Source organism: Ambystoma mexicanum, chromosome 1q, assembly GCF_040938575.1.
Source record: "Ambystoma mexicanum isolate Mex_15411 chromosome 1q, UKY_AmexF1_1, whole genome shotgun sequence".
Classification (NCBI taxonomy): Eukaryota; Metazoa; Chordata; class Amphibia; order Caudata; family Ambystomatidae; genus Ambystoma; species Ambystoma mexicanum.
In genome coordinates this window covers 1,445,189,146-1,445,204,849 of record NC_090922.1, presented here as the reverse complement: position 1 = coordinate 1,445,204,849, position 15,704 = coordinate 1,445,189,146, and the positions used below count along the sequence as shown (strand labels likewise).

The following is a 15,704-nucleotide window of genomic DNA, read 5'->3' as shown; positions in this document are numbered from 1 at the left end:
AGAGCCTGGCGAGTCCCGTCAAATGTTTCCTGACAATCGGGTTGGAAGAGGAAAAATCTCCTCTTCCGAGTTTCTGTAAGCCCCAATGGCTGCCAAGTAAGTGTGGCAAGTGTCAACCTGCACGCCTGAATGGGCAAGGTGCGCCGAGAAGGAGAGCACATCATCCAAGGTACATGCAAGGGGGTCAACACCCTTAGAGTCTGCCCAGTGGCAGAACCTGGTCCACTTGCTCTTATACTGGGCCCTGGTACACTTGTTCCTGGAGCTCTGTATGATCTCTAGGTAAGCCTGGGAAAGGCTGAGGTGACCGAGCGTGACCTGCTCAGGAACCACGCTGTGAGGGCTAGCTTCTGTGGCGCAGGGTGGATGACCCTTCCCCCCTGCTGCCCCAGAAGATTTTCTGGGCCCGTTGGGAGGTGGATGGGCGGCCTCACTGAGAGGCTGAACAGCTCCGAGAACCATGGCAAGCCGGCCACCACGGTGCTATTAGAATGATGTTGAGGTGGCAATATTCTTGATCTTGCATATCACCCTGTGTATCAGTGTTCTGGGGGGGAAGGCGTATGCTGTCATTCCGTCCCACTGGATCTGGAATGCGTCGCCCAGGGAGCCCTGGCCCTGACCTTCCCAGGAAGCGAACAGTTGGCACATCCTGTTGTCCCAGGAGGCAAAGAGGTTCACCTGGGGGTGTCCCCATTTGTAGAAGATCACCTGCAGTACTCGGTCGTTCAACTGCCACTCATAGTTCTCGGCCCCCAGTCTGCTGAGCCTGTCTTCCTCCAGGTTGGATTCCCCAGGCAGATGGACAGCCGTGAGGTAGATATTGTTCTCCAGGGCCCATTCCCACATGCTGACTGCGAGCCTGCACAGCGAGGGGGATCTGGTACCTCCCTGTTTGTTGACATAGAACATGTTGGTCGAGTTGTCGGTCTGAATGAGGATGACCTTGCCCTCGATAACCGGAACGAAGGCTCTGAGCGCCAGCCAGATAGCCTTTAGTTCCAGCCAATTGATGGTCCGGGTGCCATGGACGCAGTGGTTGTCCAGGGTTGCCCACCAGCCCTCGAGAGAGAGGAGTCTGTGGTGATGGTGACCTGTGGGGTAGGTTGCCAGAAGGGCTTGCCCAGCCGCAGGTTGCCGTCCCTGGACCACCATGTGAGGTCCAGGTGAAGTGGTGGAGGAACGTTGTTCATCTCCAACTGAGAGCCTTGCTCCTGGTTCCAAGAGGCTGCCAAGTGCAGTATCCTCCTCATCTTAAGTCTCGTGTGGGGGACGGCCAAGGGGATTGCTGCCATGAGACCCAGTAGGTGTTGGTGTCAACTCCAAGAACCTCTCGCTCTTCAGCACCCCATTCCTCCTCACCTGTGTCTTCTGTGGAAGATTTCTTTTTCTTTTCCTTCTTCTTAGGAGTCTTCTTTTTTGGAGAAGAGATATGGTCGTCCCCGGAAAGAAGCCACCCTGGGACCCTAAGAAAACAGAGGAACAGGGGACCCCCTTCCAGAAAACGCCATTAGAGAGTTAAAAAGCAGTGCTTAAAAAAAACCTCTCGGAGTGTTGGATGGCAGGTTGGAATGGAAAATGTCTAGCTTGTTGTCTGAGGTATGCAATGTTCATAAGGTAAGTAGAACAGGAAGTAGTATGCTTCTGGTAACAGGATCAAAGATGTTCGGAGTCGTGGAGCTGGAAGGAGTATCCACAGTAGACGGAAGATTCCTGTTAGCAGAGCGGAATAACAGAAAGACTCCACTGTCGGAAGTACGGGGTGGAAACAACAGGTAAGCGTGAACCACAGATCGAGAGAGGAAGCCAAGGTAAGCGGTCAGTAAAGAAAATAAGGAAAGCCTCCTGAGAAAAAGATAGGAGAGTGGAAGGATAGGGACAGCTTCAAAATAACAAACCCGAAACACCACAGAGGGAGAGAGTCGAAGGAAAGACAGCGCCGCCCCCACCGCAATGCCGAAACCCAAGCGGCAGGCGAACGGTGCGCGAACTCCAGAGAGAAAAAATAGCGAAAGGGAAGGCAAGCTCGGAATAGAAAAAATATATCTGAGCCAAGGGGAAACAAAACAGCGGTCAAGAAAATAAGCAAAGCGCTAAGGAGGATGAGAGAGCGACAGCACCCAGAGCGAAAGCGAAGGGTTGAAACGCATCGGACAGAACGGTGGGCGTGGCTAAGTACCGGAAGGGAAACAAAGGAGGAAAAAAGACTAAACCGGAAACTAAGAAAGTGTGGAAATCCTAGTGGGACATTTCAATGCTGGTGGAGCTTCCATCTACTAATGGTGATGGTGAGTCGGGCTCTCCTAATTTCCAAATCGGTTATATTAATTCTATTAATGTGATATTGTAAGCTTGGGGTGCAAACCCACTGAAAAAGGTGCCTCCGCGATGCGGCGCCTAAAAAACCATGCAAAAACAGACCTTGGCCGTGTGGCCAGCGGTGTGGGCTGCACACCCTAATCCACTATATAGTGGTATAATTCAAAAATAATGGTAAAGAATATTCTCGAATTGCGTCTTTCTTTCCGAATGCTCTTTCATTCATCAACCTTCATACGTTTTCTTCAAATCAAATTTTCATGACAGAGTTCATCACATAAATGGCCTATCCATTTCGGTTATGAACCCTTCCTCAGGGCCTGTGATTACACCTTTTCCTAAGGTATTACATTTCAACTATCATAGCATAATTAACATTGCATCACAAAATCAAACAAAAAAATCATCAGTTCCCAAAACATCAATGAAACACTCACATATCAATGTATTCATATATATTTTGACCAGATCATCAAAAGTCAAAAGAAATAAATTAAAACACAATAGCGTTAGTACATTACCCCATTTTCATATTGGTGATGTAGGTTCCATGAATCATGTCGAGATTACCAAGATTGAGACACCATAAAAAAAAAACAAATAATGAAAAATAACAAAAGAACAATAATCAGTGTGATGGTCATGGCGTAAACCGCCTTATCCATAACATAAACTTCCTTTCAGACAGGTTTGCCATGCCGAATCCACTAACCTTAAAAAAATGCGAGTGTTAAAAAATGACTTGCACGTCACCTGCGGATTCGTCCGTGGGGGGGATATCTATTCCGCAGTGGTCTCTGTAACGAGATCGACCACATATTTATGAGTAAATCCACACTCCCAACTTCATTCGGAAAAACAAGCATCTGGGTGCATAAATATAAACTTACATCAGTCATAGCAACGCTGTATTTCACTAGACCAGAAACGGTCTGACTGTGTGCCTTCCACTTCCACCAGCGGTCATATCCGCGGGATACCAACGCGTAGATCAGCGGTCTCTGCAAAGAGATCGAACGCGTGTCACTAGGTACAATTTACTCTATCTTTCAAAAGCCTTAATTACTAATATGATGCGCTTACTTACTGGAAATCAAAAATCACTGTTATCCGCCGGAGCTGTACGCTCGCACACGCTCACTCTGCAGTATCTTGTGAGAAAATGTTGTGGCTGCAACCTGTCGCCTAGGCAACCGTTACTTTATATGTAGCGGCCATATTGGAATGGGTTTACTCACTAGCTCAATTCACGCCTGTTTAGCAACCATATTGAAATGGTGCATTGCTAAATAGAACCTTATACTTTCACGAACAGAAATCCTCTGTGATGTTTACATCCATCGTTACCCCTTACTTCAAATTATGCCTAATCATAACCAGGAAAAGTAATGATCAGTATAAAAAATAAAAATTATAATTAATAATAAAAAAAAAGTGTGAAAATGTAAAAAAGTAATAAAAAACTAAAACTAACATTACATTGTGAAAATTAGAGAGGCAAAATCAAACAACAAATTCAAAGTAAATGAAACATAATAAATAAATAAATAAACAAACTCAAAAACCTGACAAAATTGGTTAAAAGTAAAAAAATAGATGCAAATCAAATTCAATATGCATCTAATACGCATCAGATCAAAATATATGTGTTTCACATTATCATGTCATTCCATATTAAAGTACAAATTCACAGAAAACAACTCAGATCCAACTCCTCGTTCATTCCATCTGGAGCAATAGACCCCATTTTTTCTATCCATTGTGCCTCTTTTTGGGCTCTCAGTTTCTTCATGTTCATGTTTTGGCCTTTGGTTGGTATCACTTACAAAACTGCAAATTTCAGTTGAGCGACAGTGTGTCCATTATCATGAAAATGTCTCGCTACTGATGATGTTCTGTTATTGAGTCTAATACATGATTTGTGTTCATTAATACAAACTCGTACTTTGCGTGCGGTCTCCCCCACATAATACTGGGCACAGGACACTTAATAGCATATATGACATTCTCCGACAAGCATGTTGCATGACTTCTCAACTTGATCTGCTCTCCTGTTCGAGGGTGCGATAAAAATGGTCCTTTCATTCACAGATTTGAAGATTTCTATGACAGTATACACCAAACCCACAGACAGAAATAATTTGCTTCACAGGATGAGTTTCCACCCACCGAGCATCCTGCGGAATTTACCCTTAGGGCAAATGTTGCGCATTAAAAGAATCGTAAGTGATCCAGTGGAATGTGAAATTGAACTGAATAAGTTACATGAGAAACTTAAGGAAAGAGGGTATCCAGATGAGGATCTTCAAAGAGCAAAAAAACAGACATATGTGACCGAGCACAATTGTTAATTACCAAACAAAAAGTGGAGGGTCCAGGCTTGGTATTTGTCACGAAGTATTCTACACAGAGTAGACAAATTAAGGATAGCATCCTTAAAAGATGGAGTGTGTTACAGAATGACAATAGAACCAAAGAGTTGTTTGTGAATCCTCCTGTTTTCGCATACCAAAAAAGCAACCACCTAAGGAATCTGCTAGTAGACACACATGGGAAGCAAAGAGATAAACAGAGAATGCCGGATAAGCATCCGGGCACCTACCCTTGCATGAGTTGTGGAAACTGCAACAACATAATGAAAGGACCATTTTTATCGCACCCTCGAACAGGAGAGCAGATCAAGTTGAGAAGTCATGCAACATGCTTGTTGGAGAATGTCATATATGCTATTAAGTGTCCTTGTGCCCGGTATTATGTGGGAGAGACCGCACGCAAAGTACGAGTTTGTATTAATGAACACAAATCATGTATTAGACTCAATAACAGAACATCATCAGTAGCGAGACATTTTCATGATAATGGACACACTGTCGCTCAACTGAAATTTGCAGTTTTGGAAGTGATACCAACCAAAGGCCAAAACATACACATGAAGAAACTGAGAGCCCAAAAAGAGGCACAATGGATAGAAAAAATGGGGTCTATTGCTCCAGATGGAATGAACGAGGAGTTGGATCTGAGTTGTTTTCTGTGAATTTGTGCTTTAATATGGAATGACATGATAATGTGAAACACATATATTTTGATCTGATGCGTATTAGATGCATATTGAATTTGATTTGCATCTATTTTTTTACTTTTAACCAATTTTGTCAGGTTTTTGAGTGTATTTATTTATTTATTACGTTTCATTTACTTTGAATTTGTTGTTTGATTTTTCCTCTCTAATTTTCACAATGTTATGTTAGTTTTAGTTTTTTATTACTTTTTTACATTTTCACACTTTTTTTATTATTTTATTATTAATTATAATTTTTATTTTTTATACTGATCATTACTTTTCCTGGTTATGATTAGGCATAATTTGAAGTAAGGGGTAACGATGGATGTAAACATCACAGAGAATTTCTGTTCCTGAAAGTATAAGGTTCTATTTAGCAATGCACCATTTCAATATGGTTGCTAAACAGGCGTGAATTGAACTAGTGAGTAATCCCATTCCAATATGGCCGCTACATATAAAGCAATGGTTGCCGCCACAACATTTTCTCACAAGATACTTCAGAGTGAGCGTGTGCGAGCGTACAGCTCCGGCGGATAACAGTGATTTTTGATTTCCAGTAAGTAAGCGCATCATATTAGTAATTAAGGCTTTTAAAAGATAGAGTAAATTGTACCTAGTGACACGCGTTCGATCTCTTTGCAGAGACCGCTGTTGTACGCGTTGGTATCCCGCGGATATGACTGCTGTTGGAAGTGGAAGGCACACAGTCAGACCGTTTCTGGTCTAGTGAAATACAGCGTTGCTATGACTGATGTAAGTTTATATTTATGCAACCAGATGCTTGTTTTTCCGAATGAAGTTGGGAGTGTGGATTTACTCACAAATATGCGGTCGATCTCATTACAGAGACGACTGCGGACTAGATATCCCCCCCACGGATGAATCCACGGGTGACGTGCAAGTCATTTTTGAACACTCGCATTTTTTGAAGGTTAGTGGATTCGGCGTGGCAAACCTGTCTGAAAGGAAGGTTATGTTATGGATAAGGAGGTTTACACCATGACCATCACACTGATTATTGTTCTTTTGTTATTTTTCATTATTTGTTTTTTATGGTGTCTCAATCTTGGTAATCTCGACATGATTCATGGAACCTACATCACCAATATGAAAATGGGGTAATGTACTAACGCTATTGTGTTTTAATTTATTTCTTTTGACTTTTGATGATCTGGTCAAAATATGTATGAATACATTGATATGTGAATGTTTCATTGATGTTTTGGAAACTGATGATTTTTTTGTTTGATTTTGTGATGCAATATTAATTATGCTATGATAGTTGAAATGTAATACCTTAGGAATAGGTGTAATCACAGGCCCTGAGGAAGGGTTCATATCCGAAATGCATAGGCCATTTATGTGATGAATTCTGTCATGAAAATTTGATTTGAAGAAATTGTATGAAGGTTGATGAATTAACGAGCATTCGGAAAGAAAGACGCAATTCGAGAATATTCTTTACCATTATTTTTTAATTATACCACTGTATAGTGGATTAAGGGTGTGCAGCCCACACCGCTGGCCACACAGCCAAGGTCTGTTTTTGTATGGAGCTTCCATCTACTCCATACCTGCCACGATGGGGTGCGCAGATAGCGCATGACAGTTGGTACCACCAGGCCGAGGTCACTTCTCTGCTGAGGAAGTGTGCAGTGGCCCTATTGAGGGCCGTGATCTCATCCTGCGAGGGGAAAACTCTCTCGGAGCACGTGTCCCAAATGAGACCCAAGAAGGTCAATCTCTGCGTGGGATGCAGCTGCGACTTCTTGAGGTTGAGTGAGAAACCCAGCTCGTGCAGTGTGTTCATAAGAGCATGTGAAGTATGGTGCACTGCTTCTGGAGATGTTGCCCTGACGAGCCAGTCATCGAGGTGGCCCTGCGACCTGAGGAGGGCCGCCACTGTGTTCATCAGCCTGGTAAAGACCCTGGGGGCCAAGTTGAGGCCGAAAAGAAGCACCTTGTATTGGAAATGGTAGCCCATGATTCTGAATCGTAGAAAAGAACAATGAGGCTGCCAGATCGGGACCTGTAGGTACGCGTCCTTCAGATTCAGGGAGCACATCCGATCCCCCTTGCACAATGTCTCCGCTATCAAAGCTGGCATAACCATCTTTAATTTTTGTAGAGGTGGGGAAAGGGTGAGCGTGGAAAAGTCCAGCACAACTCTCAGGCCCACCTGGTTCTTCTTCTGAATGGCAAAAATCCTGGAGTAGAAGCCCAAGCGTCGCTGGGAGGTTTGGACTTCCTCCACTGCCTGGCTCTGAACAAGCGACTGGATCTCCACCAAAAGAGTTGCTGTCCCAACCTGTGGGAGTGGAGGGGAGGAGGGAAGAGAGCCTGGGATAGGGAGGCGGTTCCCCGTGGAGACTACCGAGAGGATCCAGGGGTCCGCGAATTTCTGGTGCCAGGAAGAGTAAGCCTGCTCCCCACTGGAGATACGTGGACCCGGAGGGGCGTGTCATGCCTTCTTTTCCTCTGAGGCTGTTGCAGGGGAGGGGGACTGGAAAAAGCCCTTACTCCCCGCTTCCCCCCCTTTTTTTTGTTTGCGCCGATGTTGAGTCGGCGAACAGTCATGCTGCCTGGACCTCTGCTCTTGGAAGCCGCAGAACCCTCTGTATGTACACCCCTTGTCCGAGCACTGCTGTGACTGGGTGTATGTTTTGGGCATGGTCTTTGTCAAGATGGATAAAGACTTGGCCATTTTTTGAGCTGTTTTTCTTCTTGTCCAGCTCCTCGTCCGTCATGGAGTGGAAGAGGTCACCCCCTTCGAACGGAAGATCTAAGATGCGATCCTGGGCATCCGGTTTGAATTTCGTAGCACAGAGCCAGGCCGTTCTTCTCATGTCCGTGACAATGCAGATGGCACGGCCAGAGGTGTCCATGTGGCCCACCTTGAATCGTGATTGGTTCTGCACCGGAAGCTCTGGGAGGAAATCCGCAATTTTCCACCAGAGCCTCTGGTTAATGGCTGCCAGCATGGCATCCGCGTTGGCTTGACAAAGGTGCAAGGACGCGTTGGAATACAGCTTCTTCCTGTATGCTTCCAAGACCTTCTCCTCCTTGCCTAGCAGTACTGCAGAAGAGGAGGCTGAGGACGACTGAGGCTTGGAGTATAATGATGCCGCAGCGATCACCGAGGAGTGTGGCTGAGGATGGGCGGATAGCAAGAGTGTATACCCCTCCATCTGTCTGCCTGTACTTGGCGTCCAGGCGTTTGTTCACCGGCTGGACTGATGGGGCTTGAGCCAACCCTTCTTGGCAAAGGCAACTATGTCCTTCTGCTTCGGGATCCCCATTCTTGTCATGGGACGTAGCTTGAGGACTTCTGCTAGGACCCCTTCTACTGGTTGCTCGACCTCAGGTTGAGGAAGGCCCAAGTACTCTGCCAGCCCTGCCAAACGTTCGATGAAGGCCTTGGCTGAAGATGGCATGTCGGGGTCCTCCTCCTCATCTGTGTCCGCCTGCAGGTACTGTTGGTCAGGGACCGGAGGAGGGAATTTGGGAGCCGGGAGCAGCGGTGTGGAGACCGGAGGCTGTTGCGGAACCGCCTGGACATGGGGCTGAACACAGACCAGGGGCATCTGCACGGGAGCCTGCGGTGCCGGAGCCATTGGTAGAGCACGTCCCCGATGGCGTCCCTGAGGGTGTCCCCCAATCCGAGGAGATTTCATGAGTCAGAGGAACCGTTCAAAGAACCTGTCCTCGCAAGCCGGATTGGTGGTAGGCGATATTGACGAAGTAGCAGGGGGCTGCTCGAGCCGTTGCGTGCCCTGCCCATATGGACGCAGCGGGAACCTGCCTTGCACGAAGGAAGGGTAAGCTGTAGGCCACATACCTGGTTGACACCAGTCCCACCTTGACACACGATCATCCACCTGCTGCCTTCCCTGTAGCGGTGTCGGCCGGATGCCTGGATTTTCGGGCACAGCAGCCATTTTGTCAAGCTGCCTTCCACGTGCCTTTGTCGTGTTGCTCAGCTCACTGGGCCCTGCACACTCTTGAGTGTGGATCATGGGGCCTACCATGTTCTTCAGGCCGAGGCCCGGTAGGCATTTTCACCCTCGGACATGTTACTGGTACTAGGGAATAGCCCCACGGGTGAAGACCCAGTAAAAGAACCTTCCGGTCCCTCAGCACTGTCACCGGGAGGATCTACTGACCCCTCGGCCTGGCGGCCGGTAGCTGATTCAACCTCGGTACTTGTGCTGGTACAAGGACCTGTGCGGTCCCTCCCGTGCGGGCTAGTACTTGGGAAGAAGTCTCCCTTGCAGGGTGCACTGGAAAAGAGCGGCCCTACCTTGGGCCTGGATCGATGATAGACGAAGTCCTTTAGCTCCTTTGGAGGCTGTCTCTCGAAGAGCTCCCTCCACCTGGCTAGTCTGTTCTTCAGAGACCTAGAGGAAAGCGTGTTGCACGCGGTACAAGCTTGCCAGTCGTGGTCTGGGCCAAAGCACTGTAGGCAGAAGGCGTGGGGGTCTTTAGTCAGGAAGAGCTGGTCGCAGAATGGACACCTACTGAACCCTGTAGAAGTCGACTTGCACCAGGGAGGAGCGTGACGCCTGAGGACCGAGTACCTGAATGATGAAAAGACAAAAAAGACAGAAGAGAAGAAGTATCCGCGCGTGGAACTACATGGCCGAAGCCTAACCCATGAGTGCTGGTGAATTCGGCCCGTTCCCGTCGACGCGTAAAAGCGGACTGAGGTGTGGCGCCTGAGGGCGGAGTCATGACAGTGCATGCTCCGAGGGCCACAACCCTGCGTGCCTATAAAGTTAAAGGGGAAGAAGGTTTTTTATGGTGAAAAAGGCTCTGTCTCCCGTCCCTTGGAAGGGACGCCCATGCAGTATAGAGTAAAGGGGAAGGGACGTAAGAGTAGATGGTGGATTGCGGAGGGGAGGCAGCCTGCGGGTTCTGTGGAATGCAGGCGGAGATTACAGGTTTCAGCCCGCATTCCACAGAAATGACTGGGGCAAGAAAAGGGGCTAAATAGGTTGACGGAACAACATTAGGCGCTAAACGGGACTAGGGTGCAACAAAAGGGGCTGGGTGAAAAAATAGGGATAGCGCCAGTGGGTTTGTAGGCGATGCAGGGTCAGAGACTTTGCTGGTGTTTTGGGGATGGCATGCTGGCGGGGGAAATAGGGCAGAGTCAAAAGGATGATGGAACTTGGGGGCAGTCCTTACCACATTTTATGTGCTCAATTACCTTCAAATTTTCTGGGTCTCCCGCTGGGTTCGCCAACCGCTACAGTCATCCAACCGGCAGTGCCCCTGTCCTTATTGTCCTAGCCAATCAAAGAGTGGCTGGGGTGGGACTGGAAGTCAAGCCTTTTTTTACACATTTATTTTCCCCAGGGCTTGAAGGGACAACCAGCGGGGCTCGTGGCTGACCCCTGCTTTGGGCAGGCATTGACCCAAGAGGAGGGACAGGCCATAGCCCTAGCTGTGACTCGGTCATGCCTGCGCCGCTTCAGGCTCACCCAGCTCTACACATAGGAATTCAAAAATGCCAGATTTGACTGGGGGAATGACATAAATATGGTGAAAGGAGACAATCCTCCTGCAATGCCCTTTTTTTCAGTCCAGGTTTTACCTCAGGAGGCTTGAAAGGTGAGGCGTCGTCCCAAACAAACAGGAGACGGTGAGTTGAGTTTAACCAGATTACTCACCGTAGTGACCACCTTACTCCTAGTCCATAGTCCATAGTCCACTTTCCTACATACTTATGGGACATCTCTCCATCCTGTGGGACGGGACCGGAGCACTTGGTAAAAAGCATCCACAAAATATTTTTTCAAAAATGTGTCCTTCCTCTCTTTCTTGCGCGGGGCCCAGCACGCAGCCGTAACCCCGCTCACCTATGCTCCGCCCCGCGCATCGCCCATCAGTCCTTTTCTATTGCCAGGTCAGAGACCTATTAGCAATAACAGAGGAACCTGATTAGAGGGGACGGCGGGCGGGCGTATGGAGGAAACGGGACTATGGACTAGGAGTAAGGTGGTCACTACAGTGAGTAACCTGGTTATACACCTATGTCCCGTCCCCTTTCGTCCATACTTATGGGAGATTCCAAAGCACTCCTAACAGGAACTACGGGTGGATGGAAATACCCCTTACTGAAAAAGGTTCTTCAGCACAGCCTGACCAAACTGAGCATCAGCTCTTGGGATCATGTCAAGACAATAATGCTTACAAAAAGCAGATGGGGAGGCCCAAGTAGCTGCCCTAGCGATGGACTCCCAGGGAACATATTTCTGAAAAGCAACCGCGACTGCCTTGCCCCGCACCAGGTGTGCATGAATACCCTTAGGAAGTTTCAGCCCTTGGACTGTGAAAGACTCTGTAATGCAGGCGGCGATCCACTGAGAAACAGTCGCCTTAGACGCCTGCTTACCCTGAGGGTTACCAAAGGTCACAAATAGTTCAGAAGAACGTCTAAGCTCGGAAGTTCTGTCCAGATAGAATTTAAGAGCCCTTCTGACATCGAGACAATGCAGAACTCTTTCTTCCTCTGAGGTAGGGTTCGGAAAAAAGACCGGAAGGGAGATCGACTGATTCAGATGGAATTCAGTTACCACCTTCGGCAGGAAAGCAGGATTCGTCCGTAGGACTACCTTATCCTTGTGAAAAACCAAGGAGGGATGTTCCACCGACAAGGCCTGGAGCTCACTCACCCGCCTTGCTGATGTAACGGTGACCAAAAAGGACACTTTCCAGGATAGGTACTTGAGGTCCACAATGGCCATGGGTTCAAACGGCTTATGGCACAACGCCGTCAGGACTACATTTAGATCCCACAGCGGGTGCGGACAATGAACTGGAGGGTAGAGGCCTGTCAAGCCTGTCAAATGCCTCTTAACCACTGGATTACACAGAGAGTAAGAACATTGGTCCGTAGAAAGATAAGCGGAGACATGACAGAACGCGAACACCTGACTCTGCTAGGAAGGATACGAAGGACAGCACTGTGTCAATCGTAGCCTCCCTTGGGTCCAACTGCTTTTCCAAACACCAATGACAGAACCTGAGCCATTTCCTTCTGTATTGGGATCTAGTCGAGGGTTTCCTGGCTGCCTGGATAATACGCATGTTATCCGCAGACAAGTTAAGATTTTCTAAAGACTTGAACTCAGGCACCATGCCGCCAGGCTTAGCGATTGTGGGGAGGGGTGCCACATCTGCTGTTCCCCCTGATGAAGAAGATCGGGGGTCACTGGTAACCTGATCAGCAGATACATCGACAGGTGTTGAAGTTCCGAAAACCAAAACCTGGCCGGCCACCACGGGGCTTTGAGTAGAAGGGAACAGTTCACCGAGTTCTTCAGCTTCCAAATTGCTCTAAGGACTAGAGGCAGAGACGGGAAGGCGTAGGCTCTCATGTTGTGCCATGGAATCTTGAGAGCATCCCCCAGAGAGGAGGCTCCCAGCCCCCCTCTGGAGGCATACTGAGGAAGCTTCTTGTTTACCGCCGTAGCGAAGAGGTCCACCTCCGGTGTGCCCCAACGCAAGAAAATCCATGAGAGGACCTACGCCTTCAACTCCCACTCGTAGCTGACCACTGTCCGCCGGCTGCGGGCATCCGCTGTGACATTCAGCTGGGCCGGGATGTGCACTGCAAGCAGCCAAACACCATGAAGCACGGCCCACTCCCAAATCTGGATGGACAGGTCCACGAGGGGGGGAGACTTGGTTCCCCCTTGCTTGTTGATGTAATACATCGACACCACATTGTCCGTACGTATGCGGATCACCTTGTTGGCTATGATCGGTCTGAATGCCCTGAGCGCTATGAAGATCGCCAGAAGCTCTAAATGATTTATGTGGAGGAGCTTGTCCTGAGGCGACCAGAGATCCGAGACCTGAAGAAGATCTAACGTCGCACCCCACCCCAGGAGGGAGCAGTCCGTCGTGATCGTCACCGTAGGGGCTGGTTCCTGAAACCCCACACCCACCGACAGGTTGCTGAGAGATGACCACCATTCCAGGTCCACTCTCATGGAAGCCGGAATCATTATCAGCTTGGAATCCGGGTCCACAGCCTGACGCCAAGAACTCCGAAGAGCCATCTGGATCCGTCTCATCTTGAGACGAGCAAGAGGAAGAGCCAACACGCATGAGGCCATGAGGCCCAGAAGGCTCTGGAACCACCAGGCCGACATGCTCTCCGACCGTGCAAACATCTGACACGTGGCTAACAGATCCGCCATTCTGTCCCCGGTCAGGTACACTCTGCAGTCGATCGAGATCCAGCGAAAACCCAGGAAAATCAAGTCCTGTGAGACCGTTATGGAAGATTTCCGCCAGTTCGCCGACAGCCCAAGATGGAACAGGAGCTGAATGAGAGACTGAAGATTGCCTGCTGCTTTCAACGGACAAGGGCTGCGTAAGAGCCAGTCGTCCAAATACGGATGCACATTGATACCCTGCAGACGAAGATAGGCCGCAATCACCGACATCATCTTCGTGAAGACACGCAGTGCCGAATTGAGGCCAAAAGGAAGCACTCGAAACTGGAAGTGCTCCTCTCCCAAAGAGAAATGGAGATATCTCCTGTGTGGATTCCAAATCAGAATATGAATGTACGCATCCTGAAGATCCACCACGCTGAGCCAATCGCCCATCTACAAGGAGGACCGTATCTGGCTGGGCGTGATCATCTTGAATTTCTCTTTGCGTGGGAAAAGATTGAACTGGGAAAGGTCTAGGATGGTGCACAGACCAGCCTGGTTGGGTTTGGGCACCGTAAACAGCCAGGAGTAGAAGCCCTCCCCTCGTTCTCCGAGGGGAACGGGTTCCACAGCTCTGAGGTCCAGAAGTTTCTCAACCTCGGCTTTGAGGGAGGGTGAGCCCGACAGCTGAAAAGGAGGGTTGAAGGGTGGGGTAGGGGCTAGGGGTAAGCGGAGGTGATGGTCTGCCACGCCTCCCAATGAGACGCAATGCGTCCTCCCACCAGGGTCTCGTGCGAGCACGGAGAACCCTCATTTAGCAGGTTTTTTGGTGGTGTTGCCACCTGAACCTGAGGAGGAGGCTGAGGAGCGGGAGAAAAACCGAGTCCGTTGTTGCCTACAGCGCTTATTCCCCAAAGGGGTATCCACTCTGCGAGCTTTCCAGTCGAGGAAGCTCCTAAAGCCAGAGGAGGGTCGGCTTTGGGACAACGGTCTCTGGGTTTTGAAAGGGGTCTTAACAAGGACCGACAAGGATTTAGCTGTCTGAGTGCTATCCGTCGTCTTGGTGAGCTCTACATCTGTTGTAGAATGAAAGAGCTCCTTACCATCGAACGGAAGGTCCAACACCTTGTCCTGCACTTCTTTTGAGAATTTAGTGGCATGCAGCCATGCCTGCCGTGAGGTATCAACCCCCAGCATAAGGCCCCGAGCCGAGGTGTCTACGTGATGAGCCGCAGCCTCCAGGAGATCCTGGGCCAAGACCTGGCTTTGGATAATCCATCCTTAAAGTCTTCCAGCTTCTCGACCGGGATGAACTCCTCAAACTCCGACGGACCTTTCCACATCCGCATATTAGCCCCCGCTAACACCAGTTCGGCATTGGCCTGCCTAAGCTGCAAGGCCGAGTTGGCGAAGATTTTTCTCCCAAGGGAGTCAAGGAGCTTGTCCTCCTTTTCCCAGAACCTGAGTAGCCGTCGTGGAAGAGGATGCTGCAGGCCTGGACTGCAAAGTGGCCGCAACCACCACTGTGGAGGAGGGGGGCGGACAAGATGACAGGGCCACCTCTTCCGAAGAATGCAGCCTGTATCTCGCGTCAATTTTCTTATTGACGAAAAGTCCAGAGTGTAGCTTTTCCCAGACCCTGCGGACCTCGGCCAGAACGTCCTTTGGCAAGAACAGGCCGGTACGCCCCAAAGGAGACAGGGTGAACACCCCAGAAAGCACGCCCTCCTGCGGAATGGGTGCCTCGGGCCCCGATATCCAGTCATGAAAAGATCTAATAGAACGGGGCAGGTCCTCGTTGTCCTGATCGCCTTGCGCGTCATCCGACAGGTCAGGATCCTGCTGAGCCGTGTCGGGCGCTGCCTTGTCCACAGGGGACAATGGGGGCAAAGGCGAAAGAGTCGGGGAAGACACCGTAGGCAAGGGAGGCTCCGGCGGAACCACCGGAGGAACGGGTGGAGCCGGAGGCGCAGGCGGACATATCTCCCTAAAAAGCCCTTTGAAATACTCCCTCATGGGGTCGGTACGCATGAGCGTTTGAAATTTACCGAAAAAGGCGTCCTCCGGGGACTGCTTTGGAACCTGAGGAGGCCTCTCATGAGGAGGACAATCCCAGGGACGTAACGGGGAAGAGTTCCACACCATCCCCT

At 49.2% G+C, this 15,704-nt stretch overlaps 1 protein-coding gene across 7 annotated transcripts in view; it reads right to left on the bottom strand.

Moving 5' to 3' along the window:
- Window positions 1-15,704, bottom strand: part of RNF220 (ring finger protein 220) — an 856,068-nt gene that overhangs the window by 704,523 nt on the left and 135,841 nt on the right. The gene's annotated exons all lie outside the window — the stretch shown is intronic.